Here is a 14367-nt window from a genome sequence, read left to right as displayed (position 1 = left end):
TGTAAAGCTTTTGTCATATTGCTGTTTTTTTTCTTTACTGCACTACACAACACAATACATTAGAAGAAGGCCTGACAGAGATATGTCATGCTTTAGTAGATATATTTGTCAGATATGCTTCTTTTCAACGTGTTATGAACTCACAGAGAAAAGCCTCTACGTTTCGCACATTGATTCTTTTTTTCTATTTAATCATAGACGTGGTTGTGTTGATCCGGGAATGACTAACAGTGGCTTGACAGATGAAGAGATTTCTCTCACCGGTGAGCTGGCACAAGCACAGATGCACATCCAGACCATAGGAGATTTGATGGGCGATTATGTAGTTGGATTGCTGACAGGAGTCCAGTTGGAGATTTTAAGTGGGTTGGTGGAGCACGGGGAGGGGAAGGAAATAGTTAACTATCCACAAAAGGCCAAGGTGCACAAATAGGCCAATTAGAGCGCAGTGGCTGACACATACATTAGTTTATCTCACACCCACATGGAGACACGATAAGCTCCCTCTGTGGCCATCTCGGCAGATGAGAGGAACCATCTGTGCTTCCTGTTTTCATACACAGTGGAAGAAAAAAGCTACAGTAGAAAGTCGTTTTTAGTATAGCTCCCTTAAATAATTCAACTTCTCATCTTCCCAGACACTTTGACATCGGCTTCAAATGGTCAGCACTCAAACACACTGATTGATCTATGGTGAGCTGTGTGAGAAGAACTGATACTTCATTTTTTAACACTCCTGTTTGACTGTAAAATAACCTCTAAATTAAACCTTTATAATTTGGGACAAAGAGAGATTTTTGATCATTTTTCAACATATGCGTGGGTTTTATAAGTTAAGCCTGTTGCTGACGCATATAGATGTATGCACATTAACAATCATCACTACCATCCATCTGAGGTGTGGTTCAATCAAAACTGGCGTTAACAAATCACCATTGGAAGGTCAATTCCACCCCTAAAGACTTGAAGCAAAATGTAGTTTTACATAGTAGCAGTGTATTCTGAAAACGTTATTGCTGCCGCAAACAAAGGACATCAAATTCATTGTACCGTTTTTGGTGAGCAACGTCCATCCATCCATCCATCCATCTTCTTCCGCTTTATCCGGGGCAGGGTCGCGGAGGCAGCAGTCTAAGCAGAGATGCCCAGACCTCCCGATCCACACACACCTCCTCCAGCCGTTCTGGGGGGACCCCGAGGCGACACCAGGCCAGCTCAGAGACATAGTTCCTCCAACGTGTCCTGGCCTTCCACGAGGCCTCTTCCCAATAGGACATGCCTGAAACACCTCCCGACGGAGGCGACCAGGGGGCATCCGAAACAGATGCCCGAGCCACCTCAGCTGGCTCCTTTCGACGTGAAGGAGCAGCGACTCTACTCCGAGCTCCTCCCAGGTGACTGAGCTTCTCACCCTATCTCGAAGGGTGCGCCCAGCCACCCTGCGAAGGAAACTCATTTCGGCCGCCTGTATCCGCGATCTTGTCCTTTCGGTCATTACCCAAATCTCATGACCATAGGTGAGGGTAGGAACGTAGATCGATCAGTAAACTGAGAGCTTTGCCCCCCGACTCAGCTCCCTCTTCACCACAAATGGTAAATGGTAAATGGACTAGATTTTATGTAGCGCTTTATCACCACACTGAAACAGTCTCAAAGCGCTTTACAAATCAGCTCATTCACCCAATCACTCTCACATTCACACACCAATGGGACAGGACTGCCATGCAAGGCGCTAGTCGACCACTGGGAGCAACTTAGGGTTCAGTGTCTTGCCCAAGGACACTTCGACACATAGTCAGGTACTGGGATCGAACCCCCAACCTCTCGATCAGAAGACGACCCTCTACCACCTGAGCCACGGTCGCTCGAACTGCCGATACAGCGACCGCATCACTGCTGATGCCGCACCAATCCGTCTATCAATCTCACGCTGTGAGCAACGTCTCTTATATTAAATTTATACTAATTAACAGTGATTAAAGATTAAAACGGCAACATAAAACAACATCACATACTGTATGATATCTATATACTTGTATAATTGTATTTTTATTGCCCTGTTGTACAGCATTTGGTCAACTGAGTTGTTTTTAATAGTGCTTTATAAATAAATTGGATTGGATTGGATATATACGACCAACAGATATCGCATTTTATGGGTAATGTTGACCATTAATATTGGTGGGCTGATAATATATACCCTCTCTACCCGTAACCCTTAAATGAGGGACAGCAGCTCGGTTAGGATTAAGGTTTACCCAAAGCCTAACCCTAATCCTAATCCTAACCCTCTTTGGACTGCGAGATAGCCAATAAGTGTATAACAAGGCATTAATAAGTACTTAATAATTATACATTAAGAGCCAATATGTTACTAATGCTAATAAGCAACTACATAATGGTTAATAGATGTTCCCTAAACTAAAGTGTTGCCCAAATTTTAAGTAGCGCACAATATATCACAGTAAGATATATCAATGTCTTTGAATGGAAATGTTGATCATAAACATTAAGTGACACTAATTTGATATGATGTATTGATTGGCCGGTATTACCGAGCAACCACACACACATTCACATGCCAAACCAGTTTGACTCTGCTGCTCTTTTTTCTTTACAGCCACGTTAACACATCTAATGGTGTTATTTTTAAATCATTCCCTGTAGGAAACCAGGTGCCCATTCGCTAAGGTTGGGGAGCCATTAACAAACTCAGCAAAGAAAAACTGATGCCTGAGATTAAACCCAACCATTTATTCTAATGCATGACTAGTTTTTGCATAAAGGATTCAAGATGATTTGAAATAAGATATTAAAATACAAGGCTTCCACATCCTTAAAGGGATAGTTCGCCTATTTAAGACATGACGTTGTATGCAATCCTCACCAGCACTATAGTGCATACACATTGTCTCACTCAGTGGTCACCTCCCTGGTCCGAGTTCTGGCCGTTTGAAGTTGGTCAAGAAAGTAGTCCCGGTTAGTTTCCGGGGCCACAAAACTGTGCGTTTTTAATAGAAAAAAAGATATGCGTTTGAAAGCTTGATTCATTTACATCACAAAACCGCCCACAAAAAAAATTCATACCTCCAGTTTTATTTTCTCTTCCGTTTCCATCAATCCGCGCTGCCGTCAACGTCATCGGTGCGCCTAATCCCATCAGCTGTTGATAGCGCGACTTGCGGACAACATGTCTGACTCCGCCGATGGCAACCAGCCATCGGCGGTTGCACTATATGTATGCACTATAGTGCTGGTGAGGATTGCATACAACGTCATGTCTTAAATAGGCGAACTATCCCTTTAAGCCTGATGTCAATGACGGACGTCCGTTAGTTTTTATAGAGAACTGGTTTTTTTTTTCTTTTTAGATTTCCACAAGTAAAATAGAGGGTGGTCCATCCTAATGGTTGCTTCGAGGGACTCAAAGAAAAATGGTATTTATTTTCACAAAGAATTGATTAAACCTGATGAGCGAATCAAACACAATGTGTCACGGCTGACTTCACATGGAGACAGGCTCAAGAGTTTTTGTGAGGATACAGTGTCAGCCATGAGAATCTCTAAACAGTTTTGCTATACACAGCAAGAGTCAAGTAAATGCTTTCATTCCATTAGAAAATATGGGCTGTTTTGAGCTGATGTATTCTTAAAAATATCTTCAAGAAAACCTTCAAAATCCTAAATTGCCTAAATTGAGTTGTGATTTGTGCTGTTACAGGTTTATGGCTTTCTTCTTTTGCATTCCTACCACAAATGAACTGATAAAAGAGTAAACTTTAAGAACAAGCGATAGTTCAGGTACTTCCTGGCTGGCTGCCTTCACACCAGAATCCTATAAAACACAGAAAGCTAAAGCTGGTTGGATGAATTTTATTATTCCATCATCTAAATACCCAAAGCTGGACAAAGAGACCTAGAACAGACCTACTAGTCACTGTAGAGCAGGGGTTTCATAACTATCCAGTGGAAAAGAGAAAGTAGAAGGTAGATATAAATATATATATATAAATATATATATAAATATATCGAGTTCTGCTTCACAACTAAGGAATGATAACAAATGTATCAATCTAACTGTTTATATTATTATTATTTCTGTAACATAAGTTTTGAAAGCTGTATTATGGACCTGCCAAAATAAATCCAAAACGCAGCTTGAAATGTTCAGGAACCCCCTGTAACTTAAAGAAGGAGAGAGCTAAATTGCTCAAATCAGCCAGTGTTATTATTTATTATGTTCTACATGATACTACATATTATACAACAGCCGATACATGTGCTTTAATATGGGAGATAGACTTTAACATGGAGGGATAGAATGGCTGGCAGTTGTAAATCACTAAGTTAGACAACAAGTAGGACAGAATAAAAAGATTCATATAGATTAAAATCATTTAAAAGTCCAACAACGTAGATTATGTCATTAAAAGTTTTTAACAACGTAACTCCACCTTTGCTGAATGCATGCGCACTCCCGTGGCGGCCAGGGGAAGCCGATTTTGTCACGGGGGAGGCGGATGAGTAGATTTGAACAACAACTGCTTAATTCACCACTTTATATCCAGACATGTCCAGCGCGCACTGATCGCGTTGTTTGCGTGTTCCCTGTTCCAGTCGGCTTGTTTTCTCGGTGCATCACTACAAACAACAGACTTATGAGTCTACGGAGCCTCCACGTTGTCCTCCATGTTGTAATCAAAGCACTAAGCTGCTACGGGAAGCAGGAGGGTCAAATGTCATTGTGCTACTGTAGTGCTTTAAAACTTTTTTTTACTTCATTTTATTTTGTGAACCTTTGAATTTTATATCACAGTTTTTATTGTTTCCTAGTCACTGTGTTTTTGGCCCTTAAAATATTTGTAAATTGTGTACATTATATTAAGAATTTTATTTTATTTTTTTAATAAATTTGGGAACAACAAACCTTGCCCAGGCTTTGGTGGGGAAGCTAGAGTTAATCTCTATCTCAATAATGAAGTGTGCAGAGAAACGGAACTTCCCAAAAAAAGGTGAAGAAAAACGGGGACATATGTGTTTTGAGCGAGAGAGGCACTGTTTTGAGGTTATTTACCGATGTGTATTGTGTACAATTTCCACTGTACACATCTATGCTTCAAGCGCACAAAGAGGCATTTGTGCAAGGGTGGAAGGAATACAATGGGGCGGGGTGATTTGCTGCCTTGGCCTCCATGGCGATAGAAAAAAAACTTACTGAACTGAAAAGAAAGGAGGATGGATTTAGTCTAAAAATAATCAGCATCTGGAGTGAGTGTGATGTTTAAATGTTTTTTTTTCATGTAGGCTACAGTTGTGCTTGTAGTGTAGAGATTTAAAGTTATCTTAACTGGGTTTATTGTGTTAATCTTCACCCTCATTTGCAATATTGAGTGATTGTATTTGTGACATCATAGTGATGTTATTATGTGGTGGATTAAGTTTCTGTAGCTTCCCACTGAAAGTTTTCCATGGGATTTAGGTCAGGCGATTTTGAATCTTTCAGTGGTCTGGCTTTAACAAAACCATGGTAGATTTGAAGATATGCTTGGGATCATTGTCCTTATAGAAGGTCCAACATCTCCCAGGCTTAAGCTTTGTTACTGACTGCAAGACATTTACACTTAAGATCTCCTGGTAGTTAATGGTAGTAATTGATTTCATGGTACCTTGAAAGGGCTAGAGGTTTCCTGTCTCCCAAGATGCAAAAAAACAGAGCACATGATTGCCCCACCACCGTGCTTCATGGTTGGCTAAGTTTTAATAATAATAATAATAATAATAATAATAATAATAATAATAGCGCCTTGTTGGTCACTCAAAGCACTTTACACAACATTATTCTTTCACTCCACACTTAGTGTGCCCTGGGGCAGACTGACAAAAGCGAGGCTGCCATAGTGCGCCATCGGCTCCTCCGAGCACCACCAACACTCACTCACACACCAACCACATTGATACTAGGCAAAGTGTTTAGCCTGAAGGCGGGCATAAACTGTGTGATTTTCGGCCCATTTTGAGCCAATTTTTGATATGTGCGTCTGTGTCGCGCATCGTGTAGTATACATGGGGTCACAAGAAGCGATAAACACACTGTTGAAGCAGTGCCACGACCGGCTTGCCTCACACTGCGCATGCGCAAACACCCAAGGACCGCTGTAAAATTGACAAACCTTACTGCCCAAGTCTGTCCAGCCAGTTCTTTGTCCATTGTATCACCACTTTTCTTTTTTAAAGCTCTTTTTCAGAGATTTGTAAGTGTCTCTTCACTTCAAATTTTACATTGTTAGGAGAACCTTCACCACAGTATGCACAGTTTAATTATTTTTTTTTTTCCACACCTTCAAAAAAAATGTATGCACAGGATTCCAGCTGGCAGCGCCACTTATGACAGGTACCACATGAGCAACTGTCCCCCACTGTGGCATCTGGAATTCTCAGTGGTCTCCCACCCAACTACTAACCTGACCCAGGGCTGCTTAGCTTCCGATATCGGGCAATGACACGCAGGTATGACTTCTCTTCATAGGCTTCGTTCTTTCTTTTCCAGACCTCCTGTTGATCCATAGGCCCAAAGAGTACCAGTTTTATCTTCTCATTCAAGAGAGAAGAGATTCAAGAGATTAATAGCCCAAAACCTGTTTTTTTGGCATACTGGAGTCGATTCTACTTGTTACCAATGTCAAGCATGAAGCGCAGAGCAGGAGGTTGTGTTTTACCCTACATTTGTCTGTCTGTCTGTCTGTCCGTCTGTTAGCAAGATAACTTGAAAAGTTATTTTCAGGAAATGTTGATAATGGGACAAGGAACAGGTGATTACATTTTGGTGATGTTCTGGCTTACCAAAAATTAGAAAATAGAAGCTGTGCCTGGGCCTGGGCCTGCTCCTTTAACCGTGGTGGCTTATGGGTAATGTAGTAGTGGTAGGGAAGTGTATTGTGTATGTCTTGCCTGGTACTTGTGCTGGACTTTGCGGAGGTCTGCGCTCTCCGAGTGCTCTAGTTAATTAAAGCTATCACAGGGGTGGGCCTGGGAGTTCTGGCAAGGAGCCTTTCATATCGTAGTGTGCGGCTAAAGCTTAGTACCTTCATCTGACAAGTCCTGTTGCAGTTCATCAACTGCCACCACGGAATTTTTCATTACTTTCCCTTTCATGTCGACAGAAGCGAGTCAGGCAGACAGCATGCTTTCTGCCACGCCCAAGTAGCATTTCCACTTTAGCTTTAAACTTGCAAATCATTCTTCCGACTTTTCCTCTTGAACTGTGTAATGTCTGGGCTTTCCCTTTTTATCTATTTCCCTTTCTTTGAAGAAAAACACCTCATCCATTGACTTTTACAGGTTTCTTCAACACATGATTGGCAAAAACCTGTTGTTCAGAGTGGTTATCTTCAAGGGGTTGAAAAACTTGGACAATGGGGTAATCACAAAATACATTTGGTACTATATTAGTAAAGAACTTAGTTTTAGTTTCATTTAGATACTTTACAATATTTTTATTATAAACAAAATCAACATAAAAAAATAAATGTTAAATATGATATAACCTTTTAATACAATGACTGCGGAATAATTTTGAACACTATTGTTCCTGTAATTACTATGCCAGAGACTGGCTGTGCATCCTATTGTAAATATTTCTTTGACCATTTTGAAACTTTTTTTGTTCACTTTTGTAACTTCGTGATCAATAACTCTCTGTCCTGTATTTACTGCTGCTATGTGGAGCTTTGTTACCATAAATTGACATAGAATAGATAGATCCAATCAAGGAGTTCATAGATGTATTGGACATGAAAACTAGTGGGAGGACAGATATAGATCAGGGAATTGACTCATGTGAGGTATGCAGCATTAATCAATGAAGTGGAGAATCTTTACCATTGATGAGATCAGAGTGTGTTACCATTGAAGTCAGCCTCCGTAATGAAAGCAGCCCCAGGATCTGCGATCAGCAGGTCCGTTTACACTCAAACAACGCCTGTTTGGCTTTAGTGATTCATGCAGCTTTCTCTTTTACAACCATACAGGCATGCACATAAACCCACACAGACATGGGGACTCATCCCCTGCATACATAAGCACAGAGCCCACAAGGGTTGCCAGGATCATCTATCTGTCAGGAGCAAAGCTTCTTTGAAGCAGCAGTGCACTTTTCCTGCAATGTTTCCGCAAATAGATGAGGTTTCTGCTTTGAAGGGATATGAACTCCAGGCTGAAATTATACCATTGTTCTACCTCCTGTCACAGCCTATAGTGAGAAGCTGCTTTGGGGAAGAAGTTGGATGCGATTTTAGGACCCTTTGTGGTGAGTAGATGTTGAAGCATTCCTGAATGCTGTCGGCAAACCAAATATTGACACACATGAATGTAAATCCCTAAACGCAGACTGAGTTATGTGGGCCAGTCAATATGTAGCATAGGTGATGTAAACACGGTCCAGTGGATGCCCAAAAACATCAGTTATCCTGAATAAGCTCAGCTTCCTTGAAGCACAGGCATGACTTATGTGTCTGAAGTTTGCTTTCTAATCAAATCAGAGCAATGACTTGTTTTTACAGTAAACATAGTGATGAATGTTCATGCTACCTGATCTCAGTGGATCCAAGGTCAATATAATTTGGATGAAATTGAAAATCCATAAACCAATTTGAGCAATCATCCCCATGATGTTATCCCCGGGAACATTTGGAGAAACGTCTTTACAAATAATCCATCAATTATTGCTGAATAGAACAGTGCAAACTCATTACAACCCCCTTATAATGGTTTAAATATGGGCAATGAGTTCTGTCATCTTAATGGCAGACATCTTTAATGTCTGCTTGAGCACAACACAATGTTTTTGAGAGGAGATGCTTACATTCTACACAGTGTAAAATCAATCTAATATTTGTTCCAAGAGTGATGTGTGACTCCTGGGCGGCTGTAGAGGGATTCAAGGTGGGCTGTGATATTTTTGCTTCATTAGATCATTTTTGAAGTTAAAAATAAGAATATAAAATTCTAATGTGTCCATCTATAGCAGTGGTTCCCAAGCTTGTTGCGAGGAAGGCACACCAAAGGATAAAAAATTTGAAGGCTCACCTATTGTGAAAAATAGCCTTTATAACATGTGTTATCACTCATATCATGTACAATATCTGTAAATGTGCATAAATATTTACTAATGCCAAATAAAATGTGACAATGACAACTATATTACTCATCAAATATGTATTAATGAAATAAAAAAAAATGTAGGTCTCTGTATTATGAAATTAGTGCATACAAAGTAGTAAATAAAAAAAATATATTTTTGTGTAGTTGTATATTGCAATAATTAGGGCCCTATAAAATCCACTTAATTTTTTCCCCCTAATTGTGTTTTATTTTTTCCCAAATTCCTTGTTTTCCACATAAATTTTTTTAAATTATGTTTTTTTAGAAATATTAATCAATTCTTTTAGAAAAATATTAGTTTTTAACTACTGTGCGGAAACAAAATAAATACTAATAAAAAACCCATAATTAAACAAAAACGTGTCAAAAATAAAGTAAGTTATAGTGACATGAATTATTTTGACTGCTCCTTTTTAATTATTTTTGTGTCATATAAAGATGTATGAGAACAGTATCAATGTCACCCAATTGCAATTTCTCCTCAGGGATCAATGGTTTACTGAATCTGATCAGGTTTATTGATCAACTTAATTTAAAATAACCTCATTTAAATGATCCTGATTATTGTATTATTATTATTCCAAACCGTAATGATAAAATGATAAAAAAACAAAAACACAAAAAACAAATGGACGCAAGGATGCATCTTTCAGACCCTACAATTCCTGGCATTGATGGTTTCGTCCACATCAACAGAACAACTTTATCCACAGATCTGATTGGATGTTGTTCAAACACCCAGCGCAGATAAAGCTGATTAAAGCTGACTCATGTTTTCACAGAGCTCCGCTGCTCTTGACATGAAACGGACAGAGTTTCACAGGCACAGCAAAGTTAGGCGAGTACCGGTCGGTTCGGATTTTAAGATTCAATGATGATTTGAATAGTTTTTTGGCAGTTTAGGCGGTGTTTCGAGTGTTTTAGGTGGTATTTAGTGAGGCCAGGATGGGAGGGGGGCGGGCGGTGCACCTAATGACCGGTGCCTGGAAACATTTCCCCATCGTTGCCTCACGGTGACAGCGTTTCATGTCGATTCTGTCAATTTTCGCGTTCAACAGTAGATTCCGTTTTCCTTGGTTGATTTCGTGATTCCGTCAGCGATTCTGTTTGTAAACGTGGCTTTTATAGGGCCCTAAATAATAATGTATGGTGTTCACAAAATCCCACGGCACACTCGGACTTGCCTCATGACACACCAGTGTGCCATGGCATACCGTTTGGGAACCACTAATCTAGAGAATGCAAGAGGTAAATGTTATCTGCTGATGCCTAAGAAGAGGTTTCATGATATGCAGCTCTTGACACAAAGACCCAGAAATAAAAGGAGCATCCATCCATCCATCCATCCATCCATCCATCTTCCGACCGACTTGTTCCTTTTATAGGGTCTTGGGGGTCTGCTGGTGTCTATTCCAGCTTTCTTTGTGTGCGATAGCAGGGGTAAAAGGAACTATGTTTACTACTGTATGCAAATAAACAGGTGTGTTTATTCATTGAGTTAGGATTAATATTTCTACCCAGACTCTCTACGTGAATTCATTCTGTCGCAGTGTTGGAAATGGGGAATTGAATCCATTCTTTAAAACTCTGCAGTGGAGTCATAGCAACGTCCCTGAGAATCCACTGCTTTCAAGCAGAGCGTTGCCAATAAGTCTTTCTTAGAAGTGCATGAAATATGAAATCAGATTGATGTTATTAGGGTGAGATCAGATTTTTTTGCAGAGTTACTACTGATAATATGTAGAAAGTGTCTATTTGTATGGTTGCCGTACGGGCAACCCCCGGTGCTATTGGTACGGTTACCGAAGTACATGTACGTAGCATCTTAAGGTTAAGGTTAAGTTTAGGGTAAGGTTATAACCCAATATCGCAACATTTTTTAGATTTAGGGTTAGGTTTAGGGTAAGATTTAGTCTTAGTCATGCGACCTAAACTGACCAATGACTGACCTATCACGTGACCTACACTGGCCAAATAGGGGCGCTGCGTACGGATAGAATGTTGGTATATTGATACGGCAACCGTACGGATAGCCACTGACTAATATGTATATTCCAATGACAAGATGACTTGAAATTAATGATGTTCTTATTAACTTACATATACAGTTGATGCTACGCTAGGACACACATTCACTCAAAGAGCCAGAAAGAGAAGTAGCTCACATCACAATAGGAAAGGACAAAGACAACATGTTAAAACACATCAATCTTTATTTATTTATAAAAAAAAAAAGCTCTTTTCATACAATAAAATGCAGCTGAAAATGATTTTACAAAAATAAAAATAAATAAAACATCACCTCCATACAAACCCTGTCCACCGCACACAGACTAACAGGTTAAAATAAAGACAAAACAAGGACATGTGCTGGCTTTGCACACGGTGCACTCCGCCTCCAATTTTTCTAAACCTTGACAAATGAAAGACTCCTAAATTGAGGACAAATTGGCATTTCATCACTTGCATTCTTGTTCTAAATATCTAAAATTCTTTATCACACAGTGGGAGCCACAGGAAATGTGTTGGTCTGATCTGAGAGCCTAATTTTGTATATTTTCTAGTCATTTATTTTTTTTTTGCTTTTCTGTAATTTTGTATATTATTTGTACTTTTTTTGTGTATTTTTGCTGTTTTGTGCTTTTGTTGTTTTCGTAGGCATATTTTGGTTGTTTTTTTGTGTATTTTTGATGTCCTTTAATGTAGTTTTCTGAAAAGTTTAGTCATTTTGTGGGTTTAGTTCAGTTGACGCGAGCCATTAGACCGATTACGCCACCAGTTTTCCGGGTCTGATCTAAAAAGAAGTTTGAATGTGTGGTTTGAGACTTCATAGTTAAAATTTTTTAAAACTTAACAAATCAGGACATACCGGTAGAATAAAAAATACAGTTTCAGCGACAATGCCAACAGGCAACTGAATATTTTGTTGTGTGTTGCGGCAGTTTAAGTAGTTTGCTCACAAACGATTTAACCACAATAACAAGGAAAAAGGAAAGTAACCAGCCTAATGTGCAAAATGGATATTGATCTTTTCATTCACAAATGTCTCCTAACTAACTAGTTTCTATTCATTATCAATGTGTTATTGTTGGAGATTGTACTTTTACTTGTTATCTAGAGATTACCCTTACTGGACCAGATTAACTCCCTTGCCAATCAAAGCTTCGGTTAATACAGTGCCATCAGTTTGGTACACATGAGCTGCAGCATATTTTAATTACACTTTAATTGCTTTACACAAAAGATTTAAGTTCTACGATTCCCTGCTGCTGCTGCTGCTGCCGCCGCGATGATTTCACTGGAGTGTGTTGTATTGATTCTTATTTGTGGATCATGCCTGTACCGTACGTGCATGTGTGCACCTGTGTACAACTTTCCAATGTGTGTGTGTGGTGTGCATAAAGCAACATTGCTGGGTAAATATGCATTAAGCTGTATTGTTTCTCTCGCTCTCTCCAAGGAGCCTGAGTGTGGGAGGAGGTGATCTGTCAAAGATGCAATATTGCTTTTTATGACACATGTTTGCATCATAATTTCAATGTGATGACTTGGGGTGCAGTATAATTACAAATGGGAAATAAGAGGCAGCTCTAAGTGTGTCACTGCTGTTGTTCCCCAAAGGTGTGTGCTTTTCCTTTGTGATGGAGGGACCCTCAGTACAGTCTGCTTTAACTCATTAAGCTCAGCAGCAAACAGCTCTGAATTGTTGGCTCTTTAGAAATGATTGACAGCGTCCATAGCATTTCTGCAGCTGCCAATAAAGATGATGAAAATGTTCTCCTTTACACTGCGTATATGCTGGATTTATAAATGTTCAGCAAGTAAAGCATTTAAAATGAATCAGACTCCATAGTGCTTTCATGCACAAACAGTAAAAGTACAACTCCACTTAATTATGTCACCACCAACAATCCATAATGGGGTTTTTCAATCCCCTATCTCAAAATACGGTAATGAAAAACTTCCATTAAAAGAGACATACTGTATATAGCCTCTCAGTGGGTACACACTAAAAAACAATGAAAGAAAAACATCAGAAATTAAGTGGAGATCAATTAAAATTGCTCAACTTTCTTCTGTATGTTAATTCTCATCTACTGATCTTTCTGGGGGAAAAAACCCATAAATCATAGTGGTTACAGTGTCCTATCCAGGTGGGGTTTTACTGACTTTTGAACTTCATTGTCTAAAAAAAATCTGTTATTATTTTAACCCTGTATAGAACGCTTTTAAACTCTAGGCTTGGATGAAAAAATCCGGCCCTTTGAAGAATCCAATTCGGCCCGCATGCAGGAGAAAGTATGAATTACATAGACAAAATGTATCATTGCGTAAATTATCAACTAATTGAGTAGTAGATATCACAGCTCCTCCATATACAAACATTTAATGAAACTCCACAATATTTGCAGTGCTCGGTTTTCCAGTGCTTATATCACATGTCATCAAGTGACACAGTCATTTTCCCCCTAAATTGTTGAAAGAACTCTCTATTTTCCTAAAGTCCTGAACTTTCCTCAAATTATTGTGCAAAATTTCATCATAATACATAAAAAATTATCACAGTTTTTTAACTGAAAATCCCGCAGGGACTGATATCTGTTTGTTTGGGTATTGTAGGTGCCTTACATACTTATACGTGGAAATGCGAACTAGAGCGCTATAATTTTGAAAATGCAAATTTTCTCCGCATATAATCATCAGCCCACTTGAGATGAAAATGGTTTGTATTTGGCCCCTGATCAAAATAGCAACGGCGATAAGACAGTCAGTATGCTCATTGTTTTAAACAATTACAAGCTGTTGTACTATATATTGTTATGTAAAGCACTTTGTATTGCATTTTAATGTCTAGAAAGTGTTCAATAAGCAAAGTTGCTTGCTAATGTAATAAGAGTTAACAGAGGTGAACCAAGAGTGTTGAAAGGATTGAAATAGATGTTGGTGTTATGTGTGTGTAACACTGTGGGTGGTTACATTCAAAAACAAGAGTTGTCCTCTAACTCAATGAGGCTTTGTTTTGCATTTCAGAGATTTTTAAAGGGGAGGCTTGATGAAAAAATCACTTTGTAATGGTTTTGCTACAGTGATATACATCCCTTTAACCTCATTCAGAGGGACAAAGTTAAAAAAGTTGTTTCCTCTCTCCTTTGTCATTCCACATTTTGTCAAAAGTCAGCTCAAAACGGGCAAGTTTGATTTTGCCTG

The sequence above is a fragment of the Gouania willdenowi genome, chromosome 7, assembly GCF_900634775.1.
Source record: "Gouania willdenowi chromosome 7, fGouWil2.1, whole genome shotgun sequence".
NCBI lineage: Eukaryota > Metazoa > Chordata > Actinopteri > Blenniiformes > Gobiesocidae > Gouania > Gouania willdenowi.
This window is presented reverse-complemented; position numbering follows the sequence as displayed.